Source organism: Macaca fascicularis, chromosome 5 (genome assembly GCF_037993035.2).
Source record: "Macaca fascicularis isolate 582-1 chromosome 5, T2T-MFA8v1.1".
NCBI lineage: Eukaryota > Metazoa > Chordata > Mammalia > Primates > Cercopithecidae > Macaca > Macaca fascicularis.
The window spans coordinates 176812486-176833423 of NC_088379.1; the positions used below are offsets into that span (position 1 = coordinate 176812486).

At 35.7% G+C, this 20938-nt stretch overlaps 1 protein-coding gene across 2 annotated transcripts in view; it reads left to right on the top strand.

Annotated features, from left to right (window-relative positions):
* Nucleotides 1-20938, top strand: part of GALNTL6 (polypeptide N-acetylgalactosaminyltransferase like 6) — a 1202623-nt gene that overhangs the window by 223393 nt on the left and 958292 nt on the right. The window lies entirely within an intron of this gene.

The window sequence follows — 20938 nt, forward strand, 5'->3', positions numbered from 1 at the left end:
AATACTCTGCACACAGACTCCAAAACCTATGAGCATTGATCCAAAAGAAAAATCATTAAGGTGAGGATAGGGGTAGCCATTCTCTTGAAAGCTGCTTCCTTCAGTGCCTGTGGTGTTGGCACAAATAGCTCAAAGCTGTCTGGAATTAATTCTTTTCTAAAGGGACTGCTGAAAAAGACAGGAACATGTGTTCTGGCAGAAAAACAAAGGGTTTTAAAGTACCTCAGTATTTATCCCACTACAAGCCAACTTAGTGCATTATATTCATATCAAAATTGTACCCCTACAACTGGGGGAGAAGTTTATAGCTGCTGACAAAATTTTCCATACACTTCAATCAGAAGGAAACAAATGAGCTGTGTCTATGTGTATGGTGTGCGTGTATGCACGCATGCACATATTTTGTGTGTCTGTGTACCTGAGTATATATGAACATGGAACATTTTTTACAGGAATGGGTCCCCTAGCAAAGGAGGCAAGACTTTTAACTTTTATCTTTTGAAGTTATGTAAATTTTTATAATAAATAACATATATCCATGGGATGAATAAAAACTAAAATAATCACAAATTATGAATTTCTAAATCAAAGTACAATTGTATTTCCAAAACAAAATCCAAAATTAATATGCATATTCTAAAATATGTTCATAGTTAAGGAAAACGTTATTTGTTCATGTTGAGAAATACATTTGGCTTACAGAGACCAGGAGGCTTTCTAAAGTTAGAAATCTTTCTTTCTAACTCTACACTTTAACATATTTAGAGATACTTCATGAGAAATATGATATACATATTTAATTTTTCTATTAATATTATAATTAATGTTTGATAATGGTAACTCCAATATATTGCAATAACGTTAGATATTAGAGTCATTCTTATCACACACATATTTTTATAACAGGGTTTTCAATCAAGGGTCAAAGAATCAGAATTCAAATAGAAATAATTTAAAGGGCACATTTTATATTTTACATAATTTATTTAGATGAATTAAACATGAAAAGTGTCTTAGTTTATTTAGGTTGCTATAATGAAATTAGTGGAATGGCTTATAAACAACAGACACTTGTCACAGCTCTGGAGGCTGGGAAGTCTAAGATCAAGGCTTCCAGCAGGGTCAATGTCTGGTGAAGTCCCACTTTCCGGGTCATAGATCAGAGATCTTCTGATTGTGTTTTCACAAGTTGGAAAGCGCCTCTTTTATAAGGAGATTAATCTTGTTCACAAGAACTCCACCCTCATGGTCAAACCACTTCTCAAAATCTTCATCTCCAAATATTATAACATTGAGGGTTACGTTTCAACATAAGAATTTTGAGGGAATTTAAACATTCAGTTTAAAGTACAAAAGTAACCATATACAATAGTATAAAGGAAGCCTAAATAATGATTCTTGTCAAACTCATATTGTCCAATTGCTGAACTTTGAAACAAACGACAAGTAGTGCCTTTTCATTAATGATCAAAAGAAAGTTGTTATTTCTGTTTCTTGATCCAAACATTTTGATAATCGGAATTAATTATTACAACTTAAAGTTGAAGAATGTATGTAAGAAACTTCGACTGTCTCAATGTGTCATTCAAATAGGAACTAAGAGATATCCAAACCTTAGTATTCAGCTTTTCTCCTTATGGGTCCAGACCATTAGAACTAAATGCATGGAAACACGTCCAAATGGAAGACAGAATCTCACTTTATTATTTGCTGAATGAAGGGCTTATAACTTATTGTATGGGGTTCTCTGGCAAAATAAAAAGAAAACAAATAAACCACTAAGTAGAGAAAATTTCCCCTGCTTTCCTTCTTCTTATTCTGAGATAGCCAGTTCTCAGAGTAGCCTCCTTTCCCTTTCAGATGTAGGCAGAAAGTGAAATACAAGGGAAGAATTTTAAGAGAGGGTGGGCGTTTGGTTGTATTAAAATTGTGGAATATTCTGGAACTAAAAACTCTCCTAATGCTTCACTGCTGCATATCTCTCTTTCTAACAATTTTCTTGAAGTAAATGGAGCTCTTTTCTTAAAAAGTAGGAAATTTAGAAAAGTACAATTTCACTGTGGTTGTTACACATTTGAAAAATACCAAAATAGGCCTCTTTGGTAAAAATTAGATTGGAGAATGTGACCTGTGCCTAGAAATCAAATTGGGACTTCAATTGTTTCTCCCACCCTTTTCCCAAATCCAAGATACGACGAAGTCCAGAGCAAATCCAAAGTCCGTTTAGTCAACCAGACGTTGTAAATGGGAAAACCTGCCAAACTTTAAGCTGAGCTCTGCCTAAGCAGCTCCTCTGGGGTGGGGTGAATTTGAGAGCCCCATCTGACACATGACAAAGTAGTAACACTCACTGATAGAATGTAATTTTGACAACTTCTGAGTTAATGTGGCACAGTTATCAGGGTTCTTCTTAGCCAGATTGGTCTATAGTTTTAGATTTCACAGAAAGGATCTAAAATTGAATTCTAGCCCACCCAGAGGTTATTAAGCTTGGGGAAAAATGGACACAATGTAATTGAATTCATCAATGATAGTATGAAAAAAGCTGTCAGTTTTTTATGATGAAATATATAGTAGCAAAGCATATTCAATACTTTGTCTACTGATAAAAGCAGTATTTTGTTCTCTAAAAGAGTATTTGGGAAACCAAGTATTCCAAAATAGAAAAATTGCGGAGTGAAGATACCTATAAACAAAATATGTTTATAAAATCTGCTATTAAGAATAACAGATTAACTTAAAATTCTGCCACTTAACCAAAAAAATGCTGCCATTTAGCCATTTTATCACATAATATTTATCACTTATATTGTTACATACTTGAACTTATATTTTCTGCATAACATTGAAGTATGCATTTTATCATTTGACATCATGCTAAAGCATAATTTTATTTTCAAGGAAAGCCTTGAGGATATTATGTAAATAGTTGTATGGCATTCTTTCACATATACAAGTACCATAATCTATTAAAATATTTACTTTGTTTACCATTTAAGCTGTTAACATTCTTTTTTGCTGCTACAAAGAACTGTCTCCTGAGAATACTTGTATTTATATTTTTTCAATTTCAGATCATTTCTTAGAGTACATACAATAAATAAAATTACTTGGATCAGTCTATGAATATTTTTAGGACTCAATATACAGAATATACAATGTTTTAAAGTTTGTATCAATATGTATTTCCTTCTCTTGTGAAACTGCTAAAATTAAGTATTATCAGGTTTTTAAACCTATGCTAATTCATCAAGCAAAGAAAAAGGATTGTAGAAGTATTTTTAATAATATAGTTATTTAATTATAAATAAAGCATTTTGACATATTTGTTTGCCATTTGTGGTTTATCTTTAGTGAACTGCTTATTGTAGTACTTTGTGTGGTTTATAGAAGTATCTTTTCATATCTATATGCAAAAATATTATAGACTACATGTATCAATATTTGGCTTATTGTAAATATTCTCCTAGTTGATAGCATTATATTGTATGATGGTTTTATTTTTAAAACATTAAAAATATTTTAAATTATGGTTTTAAAATTAAAATATTTTAACGTTACAATATTTTTAATGAAGTACTTTAATGAAGTAAAATTTTTTCTTCTTTATAGTTTTGGGTTGGACTGTTACTTCAATCTTTAAAAGAATTTATTTTACAAGAACACATAAATTTTGCCTAATGTATATTACGTATTAACTTTAAACATTAATTGTTTTTGGCTGGGCATGGTGGCTTACACCTGTAATTCTAGCACTTCGGAAGGCTGAGGCAGACACATATCTTGAGACCAGTAGTTCGAGATCAAACTGGACAATATGGTAGAAACCCTGTATGTACCAAAAAAAAAAACCAAAAAAAAAATTAGTAGTGGTGCATGCATATACTCCCAGCTACTCGAGAAGCTGAGGTGGAAGGATCACTTGAGCCCAGGAGACAGAGGTTGCTGAATATTTAGAAGGTGAGACTAGAAAAAATAGCTTAAAAAAAAAAAGTGTAGGCCAAGCATTTTTGGTCTCATGCCTGTGGTCCCTACTACTCAGGAGGCCAAAGCAGGAGGATCACTTGAGCCCAGGAATTCAAAATCAGCCTGGACACCATAGGGAGAGTTTGTCTCTACAAAAAGTAAAAAATAAAAATTAAGAAAAAAATCAAAAAAAAAAAAACCTGGGTGTGGTGGTGTACTCCTATAGTCCCAGCTACTCCAAAGGTTGAGACGGTAAGATTGCTTGAGCATGGAGGTGAAGGCTGCAGTGAGGAGAGATTTCCCCACTGCACTCCAGCCTGGTGGCACAGATCCTGTCTAAAAAAAAAAAAAAAAAAAAAATATATATATATATATATATGTCAAGTTTTTATTCATCTGAAATTATACACTATGGGAATGTGAATTGTTCTCTTTGTGTGATCATCTTTCCATTGATTAATGTGGTGTTTTGAACATGATTTATTATGTGGATACACACTTAGAAACATAGCTCTTTCCGGAGATAAATAATCTTTTCCATTTTTCTGCACATGTTTTTACTTTAGCATTAGTACCAAACTAACTTCATTTGTGTGCTTGTACTCCATGTTATACTACATGGCTATATAAATCACCAACTACACATTTTTGGGGTTTTTTGTTTTTGAGACAGGGCCTCGCTCTGAACAATCTGTCACCCAGGCTGAAGTGGTTTTTTTGTTTTGTTTTGTTTTGTTGTAGAGACCAGTACCCAGGCTGGTCTCAAACTCCTGGGTTCAAGTCATCTTCCTGTCTCCACCTCCCAAGTCATTGGGACAACAGGTGTGAGCCACCATGCCTAACCTACACTTCTTTTTAAAAGCTATTTTTTCTAGTCTCACCTTCTAAATATTCTAAAAGTATTAAAGATAATTTTGATAAATTGATTGAGACCGAATTAAATACATATATAAATTTCGAGAAAAGTAAGATCTCAAAAAATATGAACTTTCCCATCCAGACACAGAATACTTGTCTTCTTTGATTCAATTTTGTTTCCATTCATTTCAACAAAATTTTGCAGTTACCTTGGTTGTATTTTATTTTCACATTGATTTTTTTTCTTACACTTAGGAGTTGTTTTGTGTCTGTGTGTGTGCACGTGCACCTTCATGCGTGCACATCTGCATGTTCTTCTTTTTTATTCTAGCACATTTTTCTAATTTATTCTCCTGATTTATTTTACATAATCGCCAAATAATATCTATACTTCTTTTCGTATAGTTTGCCACTGCCTATTGCCATCCTGTTTAGAGTCATTCACTTTTCCTCTGATTGAGTAGTTGCTTTTTTGTAGTATAATGATCAAATGGCAATCTTACTTCCCTCTTTTTTCTCAGATTTCCAGAGCCTACTTTATTTTTCTGCATGCTTTAACTATATCTTATAAGTCTTCAAAAGGGAACATTTAGAAGACGGTGACTTGAGCATTTGTTTCTGATCATTTCTCTCTTCCAATTTATTATTTTTACATCCCAGCCACTAAAATAATTAAAATTCTCTATTGAGATGTATACAGACATCCTATTGCATCTGAATCTTTGGAGAGGAAGTACAGGTATCAGGGCATCTTTTGTTGCAATTGAGAGACGATCAAGAAATTAAGTTTTGGAAAGAAGTGTGTCTATCTACCATGCTTGTGCAAGTAAGCAGATTTCTGAGTTGCCTAGAAGATAGATCATCTCCCTGGAGAAGGAATCTTTTGGAAAAAGGAAGGGGGTTTGCTTCTACTCCCTTGCTCTGTGTTCTCTATGAGAAGGAAGCTGTTTGTTCTGATTCAGATAGAATAAGAGGAAGCAGTTGTATTGGTTGAAGCCCCCCTCTCCTGGCTTGCTTCTGGGAGCAGAGAGAGCTCCTGGGACATTTTTAAACAGTGAGGTCCCAGATTTTCAATTCCATTGTCAATGGGTGACTAAAGAAGACATTATATTTCTATCTGCCAAGGGCTATGTGCTCATACTTGACATTACAATATAATTCGAATGGTCGATGGCATCTCACAATGACACAGAGAAATAAAAGTAATTGAAAATTTGGAAGAATCCTGTGACTTGAAAGGGAAGAAACAGTTTAATAACTTGAACAGTTTTCTAATATAAACACATGAATGAGGGCAAGAATGTGAGAAAATGTAAGTAGGAAATATAAGTAAGGAGCTTTAAAGAGATTTAACACAACAAAAAAGATATTTTGGAGCCGAAAAAAAAAAAGTCATGATTCTTAGATTTTAAAAGTATTTAAATGTGAATTGGTTAAAAATGTCAGGAGTCAGATTATATTTAGATTGCAATACAAAGTGTGATTTTTACTCCTGCTATGTTTATTTGAAGTTCTAGTCAAAAGTCAAACCACTAGTAAGTGGTGGAAGTGACTAAAAAGCACATCTGTCATTGTCATAAGTCCATTTTCTTCTCTATTATATCATCTCTGAGATTTAAAATCAAAATGAGAGTCAGTTGCCAGTTTTAATGTGAGAGGGAAGGGAAATACGAAGGGCACAGGGCTCCCAAGAAGCTCAGGAGGAGAGGGCTCAACAGAAGACAGTATCGGGAATTTGAATCCAGCTTTGCTTAACTAAAATTTGGATCAGGTAGGAATAAGTTACTTTTCCTAAAATGGGAAAAGCTCAGTCACAGATAAAATGTTCTTTTTCTTTTTTTCTTCTAAGGATATCTAAGTAATTCATCAGGAGAGAAAAAATGTGTTACTTTGTGCCAAATTAATGGCATCTTTAACCTGAATTACCAAAACAAGGACAAGTCTCAGAGAAAGAGGACATAGTTAAAAATTTAAGACAAAAACAATTCTATAAGTGCAAAATACAATAAAATACTTCTGTATATACATACATATATATGTTTATACATATATATACATATCTGCATAGATATGCACACAAATATATATACATATGCACATACATACATGTATATGTGTATTCATTTATTGACAATGCATATGCGTGAAATATGTTAGAAATAATTGTATACTTAATTGCTCTATTTTCCTGTTTCTCTATTTTTACATATCACTAAAAAAATTTAAACATGTTCAGCTGATGATTTATCCTTGTCAATGATCCCCTATATTATCTGAATCTGCATGAAAAATAAAACATTTTATTTCTCTAGGAAGCCAAAATATTTTGAAAAAAAAAGCAAATGAAAGTTACATATTGTGGTATCAGAATACTTCTTATTGTCTTTTAAAGAAAGACACATAGAACAATTTAATTATAGAGTTGAGGTAGTTTTCTATGTATATCAGGCCCTCCAAACACACCCACTACCATTTCAGGCTGGCATTCAAAACATCACTTAGTCACTACCCAGCATTCCATTTTGTTTGACTACATAGAAATAACATTTTTCTGCAATGGATGTATCGCTAATATGTATAATGGAACTGACTTATTTTGCAAAGCATTTCAAGGTCTTCCAGTTAATTTGACAGAAACTTATTCCATTATGTAAATAAAAATTACACCATATTACATGGGCTCTAAGGAAAATGACATATGTAGATTGCTATGCATAGATGCATAGAGCCGTCATTAGGAATATGTTTGGCACTAATGTGGGGGAAAAAAACAACAATCTTTCTAATTAGCCATGAAGAAAATGTGCATACATACTAATATACAGGTAACAGTGATTACCTTAAACCAAGAAATCAGTTATTTTAAAAATTCATACAACTAGAAAAAAATCTTATTTTTTTATTTCTTTAAATGACTATTTGTAATACTAATGGAAGTTTTCAGGTCTTTTTTTTCTCTCTATTTTTTTTTCTCTCTCTCTCTCTCTCTCTCTCTCTCTTCCTTCATCCTTTTCACCTTCTTTCAATCTGACTAGATAATATTTTAAAAATACATTTGTTTAAAAAAATTCACCCAGTCTCCTCCTCTGGCAAGGGAGAAGGTTGTTTAATGAGGAGAACAGATGCTTCACTGTCTAGTCCCCCAGTAGTTCATGTTGTATTGAGCTCAGCAGCCCTACTCATATATTGCACTTTCATTCTGTCATTCAAATGTTGCAAAATCCCCTCAAGCTCCTTTATTTGTCTAGTGAAAGAAAAGAACTATTTTGGTCATATCCTTTCAAAATGTCTTGTTGTCACCTGAAAATCTTGATAAAAGGCATTTGAAATGTCCCAGAAAGGCCAAATATGTGCTTGTGTTATTTATTTCAGTTTTTATAATGCTAGAATTTAATTTTTCTCTTAATTAAACTTTGGGCTTTTTTTCTGTTACCTATCCATTGTATACTAGCTTAACTTCTCTAATAAACAAGCTCCATGATTTTAAGTTGTATTGGTTTAGGAGATGGCTTGATTTGTTTTAGACTAAAACACCTGAATTTACAAACTTGCCACTTCCAAGTATATCCACCCTGAACGGTCTCAAACTCACCATCTCTTAAGGACTTAGCATACGCCAACATTGCACTGTAAATGCTTTAGAATCTGTTATTTACCACTCATTCCCTGCTTTTGAGCTTGGTATTTTTACCCACTTTTTTTTTTTTTTCTTTTTGAGACAGAGTCTTGCTCTTGCTGCACAAGCTGGAGTGCAATGGCATGACCTTGGCTCACTGCAACCTCTGCCCCCCAGGTTCAAATGATTCTCCTGCCTCAGCCTCCTGAGTAGCTGGGACTACAGGTGCCCACCACCATGCCCAGCTAATTTTTGTATTTTATTTTAGTAGAGACAGGGTTTTGCCATGTTGGCCAGGGTGGTCTTGAATCCCTGACCTCATGATCTGCCCACCTTGGTCTCCCAAAGTGCTGGGATTATAGGCGTAAGTCACTATGCCCGCCCTCCACATTTTTCTAAGTAAGAATACTGAGAGAGAAATGTAATAATGTGTTTAATGTCACACTGTCTAGAAATAGACCAAATACGAATCAAATGTCTGTCTCTCCAGTAAACCATTACAAAATACCAACTCACCAATTTTATTGCTATGAAATAAGCTCAATTGTGATAATATTTATATTTTTATAAGACTACTGTTTCTTACTGCCTTACCTTTCCCCAACCCATGTCCCCAAAACACACACATGTATTTTCTCCCTTCGTAGAAAGTCACATCTCTTAAAAGTAAAGAAATAAAATGAAAGAAGGTTGGTCGTGAATTACGGGCTATCGATAAATTTTCAAAGCAATAAATAACTATTGTGGCTACATCCAAAATCAGCATTCCAAAACACATTTCAACACAGCATGTCACATTTTTAAAAATGCAATTCTAGGATATAACCACATTTTTCATATGACTGAAATCACATGGCCTTTTGCCCTATGCTCCACGAAGCAGTGATGTGTACAGAGAGGGGAATAATACGTGGCAGTTCTAGACCTCTGAAGCTCCTGCCAAGTTCCCCTATCAGAGAGACTATGAGTAACCCTCCCCTGCCTGGCTTCAGAATTCATCACTCTACCTCCTTTCTGCTTCCTTTGCTACCTAGGAGAAAAGCAATGTAAAATTTAATAAGTCGACTAAAAGTTATTTTCCCCACCATCTGTATAGGTTCTGGCAGTGTGCCTTGCAAAGTACTTTTAGTTACTAGGAGCTATGTAATACTAAACCCTGCCTACCAGCTGTTGGCACCAGAGTAAGTCTAAGAAGTTCTTGAGCAGCCAAAATTTCCTCTCATTTCCCACTGCTGTGAAGTCCTTTTATGCATCTTAGTACCTTCCATCCTTGGAAAGCTCTGCAGGGGAAGGACAGTGTAGCTGAATATCTGTGAAGGCCAGTGTAAACACCAGCACTTTGCTTCACTTTCTTCAATTAGCTTGCCCAAATTCAGAAGGAAAGAGTAGTTTCTCAGTATAATCTTTCACATTCATGTTTCAAAATAATAAGTCTCATCAGCCTCATAAAATTAAAGGCTGCCATAATTAGCCAAAGCGTGGCTGATTTGTATTTTTTCCTCATTTAAAGATGTTTATATTTTACATGTTTATAGAATATCACAGATTTTTCCCTAAAGCTGAGTTATTTCTAGTTTTTTCTATAATTACTTTTTTTAAAAAACTTTTTTTGGCTTTTTTTTTTTGGTTTTGTTTTCTAAATATATATGACTCTAAACAAAGTGATTTGCAAAACCCTTTGTTGCAATTAAAGAAGACACTCTTTCTGCTTTGTCATTAAAAACAATTGTTTATTGACCCAAAATGACTACTTAAAGCAGGTCCCATTCCTCAATTCAGTCTGTTCGTTTGAATGCTTTAGCGTCGCTCCTGGGTGGTACAAATGCAGTTGTGTTAGCTTTACTTATACATTGGGCTTTCTAAACTTTATTTCATTTTAATTGTTCTTATTTGGACTCTCTCCAATTTAACAAGACATTTTTAAAATATGTGCTTGAAAAATGCACACAATAATGTTCTCCTGAAAAAAATAAACTCCCTTATCCTTTATGTAATACCTCTGCTATACATTCACATATGAGCTGCAATTTGCCTTGTGCCTGAAGCATTACATTGCAAATTTATGTTAAATGAGCGGCCCACTATCCAAATCCTTCTCCTGCAGGATTATTTCATTTTCTTCATTGACTAGTTTATATAATGGTTCTGTCTTTCCAAATAAAGTTACTTTGAAACACATATGACTGATCCAAGTCTATCCCAGGATTTTTGGTGATATCATGTGCTAAATATAAACCCTTGATTCAAATATTGGCCATATTAAATTTTGTAGACATTGTAGTCAGATCATCCAAAAACATCTAGGCTAATTGTATTGCCCTCAATTGATTTTATTTTTTTTGTTTTTCTGTTTGTTTCTCTCCTTCATTTGTTTAAAGACAGTGACAACCAAGTCAACATGATGATTATTTGGCCTTTGGTGCCATCTGCCTATACTGCTGCATCAATTTTGACATGAACCATTATAGTTAATGTCTGGAATAGTGTACGCTTGAAGTCAGACCCTTTAGAACTTCGAGACAAATTAGTTTTCAAAAGTGTATTCTAGGTCATAGACTATTTTGATTGTACACAAACATTTCTTGTGTCACACTTTTGAGACGTGGGAGGCAGGCGGAGGTTAGTGGTGCTTTGAATATATGTATAAATTCCAAGAGCAGTGTTCTGACCTAGAATGGGTACGATGTTCAAAAATCCTTAAGATAGGGTTTTTGAAGGCCTAAACTCAAATAGGAAATTGTGGCACATGGATATGGGATCGTCCCCTCCTTGTCATTCAATTTGGACACAGTTGATATCACCTCTTTTCAACTTCGGGATCTGGTTAGAAATCAGATGGGTTTATTCTCCTTCCTTGCCACAATAATCAATTTAACAATCTGGAACAAAATATAAAAGTTTGTGCCTTTTCTTCACCTCCAGGAGGTCCCATCAGCATCCATATTTGGCCTATTGATTGTGGCCATGTGAAAAAACAATAATCACTATTTTTCAAGATAAACATCTCATAAGAAAATAACATGAAAAATTATTTTAGTAAGTTTTATAAATTTTTTTCTAGCAAATCTTCATGCTGTTATGTTAGAAGTAGTCATAAGCATTCCTAGTTCATCAAAAAACACCATTTGAGTTTCATTAGTCAGCAGGCTTGACCATTAAATGTCATTTAAAATATCTTAGAGTTGGTGTTATTTTCAGTCCCACTATATCAGTAGTCCCCAACCTTTCTGGCACCAGGAACTGGTTTCTAGGAAGATGATTTTGATAGGGTGGCGGTTAGGGGGCATAGTTTCAAGATAAAACTGCTTCACCTCAGATTATTAGGCATTAGATTCTCATAAGGAGTGTGCAACCTAGATCCCCCACATGTGCAGTTCACAATAGGGTTTGTATTCCTATGAGACTCTAATGCCACCACTGATCTGAAAGGAGGCGGAGCTCAGGCCATAATGCTCTCTTGCCGCTACTACCTCCTACTGTGCTGTGCATTTCCTAACAGGCCACAGGCTGGAACCTGTCCACAGCCAGGTACCTGTCCACAGCCCAGGGGTTGGGGACCCCTGCACTGTATTACTCCAACCTGAAAAATACTTGAAATTCCCAATTCAAATGTAACATCATATGTAGGAAATATATTTTGCTTGCAGTCTTTGTAGGCTTTGACCTCCAGTACTGAACTTTAAAAAAAAAGAGACTAATATTTTTTAGAGTAGTTTTAGGTTCACAACAAAATTAAGAGGAAGGTACAGAGATTTCCCACATGCCCTTCTTTCTCCACATATGCATAACTGTATTAGTCCGTTCTCATGCTGCTATGAAGAAATACCACACTGGCTAATTTATAAAGAAAAGTACTTTAATTGATTCACAGTTCCGCATGGCTGGCGAGGGTCCAGGAAACTTACAATCATGGGAGAAGGCACCTTTTCACAGGGAGGCAGAAGAGAGGATTAGTGTCCAGAAAGGGGGAAGCCTCTTATACAAGCATCAGATCTGGTGAGAACTCACTCACTATCGTGAGAACAGCATGGGGGAAACCGCCCCCATAATTCAGTTATCTCCACCTGGTCCCACCCTTGACACGTGACACAATTCAAGGTGTGATTTGGTGGGGACACAAAGCCAAACAACACCAATAACCTCCTTCATTATCAACATCCCCCACAAGATACATTTGTTACAGTTGATGAGCCTACCTTGACACATGATTATCACCTGAAGTCCATAGTTTACATCAGAGTTCACTCTTGATGATTATGATCTTGGTCATAATTACAAGATTTACTGAATCTTGTAATTATGTCTGACCTGGACTTTATTTATTTATTTATTTTTATTTCCTGCTATGGAGTGGAAGACCTGCTGCTTGACTTCAGGATTAGTGAAGAGCTCATCTGAGTTTTAGTGATACATGAACTCATCGCAAGATTTCTCTGTAGAATGGCAGAGCCTCAGTCCTCCGGAAACATCTACAGAGAGTGTCACCCTATTGCATCTGAACACTACACTTATCATTTTGACAGAACATGTCATTTGGACCTTTATCATTGCCTAATGACGCTACTAAGACTAGTTTGTTTTTTTTTTCCCAAATGTTTTTGCTCTCTTCTAATCCACTTGCACACTCTTATAAATGTGAACCACTTCTTTCTCCCTAATCTTTACCTATATTTTCAACTGATAACCTGCCTCACACTTCACAGAGAAAAGACAAGCAATTGAATTTGGACTTCTCCCCACCAGGACTATCCATGAAAGTGTGGATAGACCTATCTGCCTGCCTTCCTTCTTACCATAAAGGATGATGTGTCTCAGATTTTAACAGTGGTTAATCCCTCCCCTTTCACCATTGTTCTCAAATTCCACCTTTTCTGCTTAAGGATTTTGCTCTTATGATTAGTCTCTTCCTCTCCCACTTGATCAGTTAGAGCATACATTCTAAACTCTTTCCAACTCTAGTATTTCCTACTTTAAAAGGCAGAATAAAACAATGAATCATTTTTTTTTGCTAGTATACACAATTACAGGGCTCCAGTCTTCTCTACTGGTCCATCTTCCTCTGTCAGAGTTCTAAATATAGAAGTGACACAAAACTTTATTCTCAGCATCTCCCCTCTACTCTCCTCTTTCCTTTACTTTACTTCTTTCTGTTTCTTTCCTATCTGTGTACGCTCTGCTTCAGTGATTTTCTCTAATTCTTTACCTGTAGATCTCCTCTTTACAGAATGACTCTCGAATTTGCAATTATAGCTCAGATTTCCCAGCAGACCACCAGATGTGTATGTAACCATCTACTTGGCCTCTGCACTTGGACATCTAATGAGGAATTCAAACTTAGAGTGGTCAAAGCAGATGTCTTGACGTCCATCCCATCCCGCTCTTATCCTTAGCAAAGTTGTTCAGGCCAAAAGTATAGGAATCATTTTTTAATTTCCATATTTCATAGGTCTATTACCTAAATATCCAACTTTAACTTTCACTGCTACCCACACAATGGGTGAGTTCTATCCTTTGGTGAGTGACAGTCCAATGATCACAACCAAGGAAAATTTAACAAGATTTTATTACTTGTAACAAGTAAGGAGGGCACCCAAGTTAGCTCCTAAAGCAGTGCCTTCCTCACCAAAGGCGAAAACAGAGGTTTCACTGGGCCAATTCGCTGAGTCATTGCAGGTAGAAGGGGAGTAAAGGCAGCAGAGGTGCAGTCACCATTCATGCTTGTTCATACTTTCCATGTACAGAAAATGGCGAATAAGTTCCTCTAGGGCGGGGGTGTTAGTAAGGTAATGCTCAGTTAACCAAAGTTTATCTCCAACTCTGACATCTCTAGATCCAACAGGTTTTTTTGTTCATTTGTTTTTCTTGGACTGTGCTTCTTCCTGGAAATTTTGAAACTACAAAATCTCAGGATACAATAATTACAAGTGGGCATATTTATACAGTGTGTACCTGAAAACCCAGGGTGGGGGTTACCTCACCAACACCACCTCTGAAACATGTTCTGAAAGTGTCTACTTTTTTTCCTCCTCACTATCCGCACCTTCGCTCAAGTTACCTCTACTACTCTGTCTTCTCTAATAGCTTCTTAATGAACTATAGTAGCTTCCCTGCTTTATATGTTCCAAACATATTATATCAGTCTCAGAATGAAATCTAAGCACCATGCTTGCTGCATGATCTGCTTTCTGGCTTCTGTCTGATGTTATCGCATAATGTTCTCTTTCTTAAATTCTATGTTCTAATCTCCATTTTTTAGAAGATGCTGATCTGGTTCTTGCATTCAGGCCTCTCTTCACTGTTTCCTCTCTCTAAATTAGTGTGTTCTTCTTTGGCCTACAAGTCTTGTGAATGTCTATCTCCTCCTATGAGAGGACTTTCCCCCACTTTAATTCTCAGGACTTCACTTCCTTCAGTCACTATTCCGTCACTCTAGTTTGTTCTTTTTAACTTATTAATAGACACCATGTGAATTTGCTTAATAATCTGCCCAGCCCTCTCCTTTATATTATAAATTCCATTTCGGCAGTGGCTTTGTTAGTCTTCCTCACTCCTGAATGCACAGCAGTTAGTAAAGATACTTTTGTGAAAGAATAAATGAAATTTCCTTTACCCTTGAAAATATAGACCTCATTGAAGTCTTCTAACTTCATTCCCTAACATGGATATTTTACAAGGAGCATCTTTTAGCAGACTTTGTAAGCGGTTTGGTGTCCATTCTTGTTCTGACTTTGTTCATTCATCTCTCTTGGCAGCACAAATCGGGGACAAGGAATCCCTTGTCTCCTCCTGCAGAAATGTCAGGTTTGGTTTGGTCGTCATCCACAGATTTTTCTTGATTCCGGCACACACAGATGGGCTAATGGGTCTCCTGCAGAGACTCAGCAGAAATTCTCCCTTCCAGCTGGAGACTGAAGAACACTGGCTTAAATGAGGAGAAATCCCTGACAATGTTATCACTAGATAAACTTTTATCCTGAATATGCAATTTTTGTCCTATGTATTGATAACCTAGGTCATTCAAGATGATTAATATCTGCTGTATTCCACCAGCATTCAAGAACAATTCTTCAAACCAGTTAATAGTGGCACTAAAATTCATTCATCCAGCATTCAGCATAGAAGAGATTCTTTAAAATTAACAAATTAATTATAAATATATGTAGTGTGTGTGTGTATATATATGTGTGTATACATAAATATGTGTGTATACGTATAACATATATATATATATATACACACATCCTAAATTTCCTCATACATAGTATCTGACAACATTTGTGTAATTTCTGCAGGAACAAGGAAGCCATAAATGGTGCCACACACCTCATCCACAAAATTCCACTTAGAAGATTTGATATTTGCCTTGAGTTATTTAATCATTCCATAGTAGTTGAAAATCTACTCTATGGCAGGCACAGTCCTGGGTACCAGAATCTGATATGAACAGACAAGGAAACACACCTGCTTTCCTAGTTGTCTGGGGAAAGGTATAATAGGGAAATAAACCAGTACATTTATATTCATTATGTGATGCTAAGCCTTATGAAGAAAATCAGCTGGGTAAGAAGGTGATAGAAAAAGGGTGAACAGAGAATTGTATTCTCAATGGGTTGCCTCTCTGGCCTCTTCGATAAGGTGGTATAGGAAAATGTGCGCTATGGAGTCATCTTGTGAAGAACATTCCTGGCAGGAGAAATAGTAATGTCTCGTTTTACTATTCTAGAAGTGGTGTGTTCTAAAAACAGAAAGGATGCATTGTGGCTGGAACAAAAGTTGAGATAACAATTTTGTTTTCAAATCATGCTATTGTTCATAGCTGCTTATTGGCATTTCAGATTTGGGAATTTGTAGGTTACTCGATTAGAAAAACATGGGAAATCAAGGACAAGGTTAAACAACAAGAGAAAGAAATTAGGGTTCAATAAACCAAAAACAGAAGAGTGGAAGATGATTTAATAGTGTTATGGTTTGAATGTGTTCCCCAAAAGTTAAGGTGTTGGCAACTTAATCCCTCTGCTTTTATGAATGGATTAATGTCAGTTCTATCCTTATGAATGGATTAATATTAGCTCTACCTTCAAGAATGAATTAATAGATTAATGTCATTGTCACAGGGGTAAGTTTGTTATATAAGTCAGCTCTGTCTCGCTCTCTTTCTCTTGCCTACTTGCCATGTGATCCCTCACACCATGTTATGACACAGCACAAAGACCTTCACCAGATGCCAGCACTATGGCCTTGGACTTCCCAGTTCCCAGAACTATGAGCTAAATATACTTTTGAAAAAAATAAATTACCCAGTCTGTGATATTCTGTTATAGCAACAGAAAACAAAGTAAGACAAATAGTAAAAAAGATCTCTGTTTATTCATGTTCTAGAAAGAAAAAAATGTACTTCTAAAAGTATATTACTGAAAGTCCTATTTCTGTGATGATGTCTTTACAAAATCATTGACTGAAAAACAAGTTTGATATATGTTTTGCCATGGTGACTATAGAATAACATTATTTCACACTATATCCAGGCATATGAGAGGTATAAAGATAAATACTCAAATAAAAAATACTCAGTTAGTTGTGTTGATCCCAGAATCACAGAAACTTATTTATTTATAGAAGGTTTTATTTGTGTAATACATTTTGAAAACAATTGCCTCAGAAGTAAGAGTCAGATCTGATGTGGTGAGGTGAAGACTGACTAATAAAGGTGAAAATTGTGTTATGGTAAAAAAAAAAATGCTCCAAATGCAATGGCTTAAATATAATGATATATAATTAGACTCAATGACATGAAGTTATCCAGGTGCCAAGGCTAGCATGGGTGAAGTGGATGGTTGAGGGTGAAGGATGGTCAGCTCTCTCATCAACATTTGGTTTTCAGGGATTGTGCTAGTCCTCAATACCTCTCAGCTGAGCCTCATCAACATTGGACACCAGCATTATTCGTTGCTGTGTCCTGAAAGAACAACTTAATTATTGTTCACTTCTACACTAATGATAAAGGTGTGCCATTGTTATTAAAACATTATCCTATTAGAACTCCTGTGTCTTACCTTAGCTTGTCTCATGTTCCTTGTACCCTGCAATGTCACAGCAACAAAGCTCAAGATCAAGTATGGCAAATTCCCTTCAGCTGTAAAACCCATTTGGTGTTCTGCTTTTCTCATCGGGTTCCACGTTTAGTGTGTTTTGTTTGTTTGTTTGTTTGTTCCTTATTTCTGGCCAGCCCATCAATGCATTTAAGGTAGTGTTTGTTGTGTAAAATTAAATTCAATTGAGAACAAGGAAAAGCTATTTATTCAGAGCTTGCTAGAGCAAGGGAGTCAGCAATAGTCTCTTGCATTTTGGCAGAGACTCAAATGCAGGCAGAAGAGTGGGAAAGCTTTATTATGGAAAAAAGGAAAGACTTCAGGAACGCTCTGATTAAGGACTGTTGGCATAAGAAAACTAAAGGCAGGCTAACTAGAAGTAGGGTATGCTATGGGACTGGATAGGAATGCATATTTGGGCTTTCTCTGCTTGGGCTTAGGGAAGTTACCTGTTAATAAGTCTTCTCATTTGGGATCAATTGTTACAGAAGTTTTTGCTTGGCTTCCAGGATGGTTACTAGAGATAGCACTCTGACTTCTACAAGTCTGTTTTGTAACTGGCTGGCTCCCTAGGCTGTTTATTGTAGATAAGGGGTTTCTCGGGCAGGTTGCTGCAGAGTGTGGGTCAGATCCACGTATTATACTTCCCCTACTCCCCACTTCACATGGTAAATTATAATCCGTCATAAGGTCTGAGAAGCCCGACGTGATCTTATTTCTGCCTAGCTGTTTGTATATTTTCTCTCACTAGTTTATTGATTTTTTTTTCTTTTAACCAATATTTTTAACTCTTCACAGTAGACGGTTTGCTCAGGGAATCTATATCAAATCTTTAGTGACTAAGGTTTGGTACTTACATTTTTTTTTCTACTTATCTTTTTAATACTGCTTTCTTTAAATTTTCTCCCAAGTGATTCCATGCAGTTTTATATCTTCATATGCATTCTTTACGCTGATGACTCAAAATTACAACTTCACATAACACCTCACCTTGAACTAAACATGTAAAAGATAACACATTACTTGACGTCTTTACTTGAATATCTAGAAGGCATCTCAAACTTCTAGGATTTCACAGAAATATTCAGATCTACCTCACAATGTACTGTCCACTCCCAAACCATATGCTTCCCAGTAAATGACACTTCTGTTGACTTTGCTGTTCAGGCTAAAACTTAGGGTCCTTGATTCTTCTTGCCTATATCCAGTAACTCCTATCAGATTTTTCTCCAAAATATATTTCATACTTTAGCAAATCTCAGCATTTCTGTCACTGACATATTAGCCCAAGCCTGTATAATTTTCTGACTACCAGTAGCCTCTGAAATGACCTGCCTTTCTTTGTTCTTTTTCCTATGTGGTCTATCTTTTATACAGCATAGAGGATTTCATTTTCTTCCTCAAACGATAAAATATCAACTTTTTGAATTCCCATTTCACATGATAAATCCTGATCCTCCATATGGCCTACAAGACTCAACGTGATCTTACACCTGCCTAATTCTCACTCATTGATTCTCTTCTCCCCTTTTTGTTTTTCACAGTATACAATTCTTAACATTAGACTAATGATTTCTGCCTCAATAACATGGAACCTGCTGTTTCTTTTGCTTGAAGTCATCTTTTTCCAGATTTTCACAAAGCTACTAACGTTTCATCTTTAGGTTTATACTTAAATATCATCTTTTCATAGAGGACTTTCCCAGCTATAAGAGACTCACATTCTCTACCACATTGCTGTATTAAATATTGATAATAAAAGCTCTTGCAAGCCCTTGAAACGATGTCTCCCCTATATATAAGGTCCTCGAAATCATTAAACCATTTTTCTGATTCATTAACACAGGTATAGTTCTAAGAACAGTACCAGGCATATGGCAGATACTGAATACATATTTGTTGATTGATTAGAAGAAACTATGGCTGGAGTTGTGCTATAAAAATCAAATGGTGAAAGAGAAGCAGTATTCAGGTTTTTTGGAATATGGAAGAGTGGGGTACCTTCTGGAGATAACAGCTGGCTGCTATGATTTTGATTACCCGTAAAACATTCATGGGTCAACAGGGAAAAAGAGATTCCTATAAACACCTCCTTCCCTCTAGAATTTTACCTGGGGACATAAACAAAGGTCAAGGGATTTTGACTGATTCTGCCATTGACTAGATGTTCTGAAGCAGTGGTAATTAATTAAGGAACTAAAACTTAAGTACAGGATAATCCATTGCCTGAAGCTAGAGACAGCAGCAGGGATGGAGATTGCTGAGAAGCACTACAGTTCTCAACTACAGCGCGCGTTTAGAGAGTGCTACCATTTGGCTGAGGACTAAGCTCTTTGAGGGGACAATAACTACTGGGGACAGGGAGGGATTCTGTAAGTAAAAGCAATGGCCTACAAAATCAGGTCTTATGTTAAGGAGGCGGCTTTGATGTAATTGTGATAGCACTGATCTTGACATCCAGAGATCAGATTCAGTCTCAAGTTACTACTTTTTCAGTAAGTTAGATCTTTAACTTCCCCTCGTCTCTACTCCCTCACCTGTAGAACTGGCATAGTAACAACTGTTTCATAGTTTATTGTGACTAATCTCAATAACGTGGAAGTGTTTAAGAACCACAAAACAATTATACAAATTTTAGGAATAAGCCCTAAATATTTTTATATTCCTCCTTCAAATAAGATGTTTGTTGATAACTAATTGTAGATTACATTGACATGAAGAAAAATTTAGCTTCCTTCACAATGTTTGTTCTTAATCCTATATTCTCCATCCCACTTTATCATTTAAAAATCAGGTATCATTGAGTATTGCAATAAAAAATGTAAAACCTGCATCAAAAGGTGATTCCATTACCTTGTTAAAGCATAAAACCTTGTGGGGAGAAGGAATTAATGAAGCAAAACAAACAAACAAAAAAAACAAAACATTTGGGTTATTTGAAGCAATTCAGTGACATCTCATGTCACAATGTCAAGAGTGTGGTTCACAATTGACATCCGCAATTGCCTTTGTCTGTGGGATCTTCTTTAAACTGTGGTCAGTCAAATGCATAATTTATAAACTTCTTTTTTTTTTTAACATTGGTTGGAGATGGTCATATAGACTATGACAAAATATAGGCTCAGAAAAATCAAATCATGGATCCAGGCACTGTGCAATTGCCTGGGGATAGTGTCCTGAGAAAAACAGGCACTGTCCCTACCCTTCTTATAAAAGTGTACAACACAATATGGAAAACAGGGCTTTAATTAAGCAAACAGCATTTTCAAATTACAAAAATGAGAGTATCACTTGAGGCAAATGCACCAAATAAGAAGCTATTTCTTAAAATCAGGTGTACTAAGGAGATGCTTTCTTGATTGAGAAGATTTGGGAGGAGTTTTACCTTGCATGCTAACTTTTAAAATAT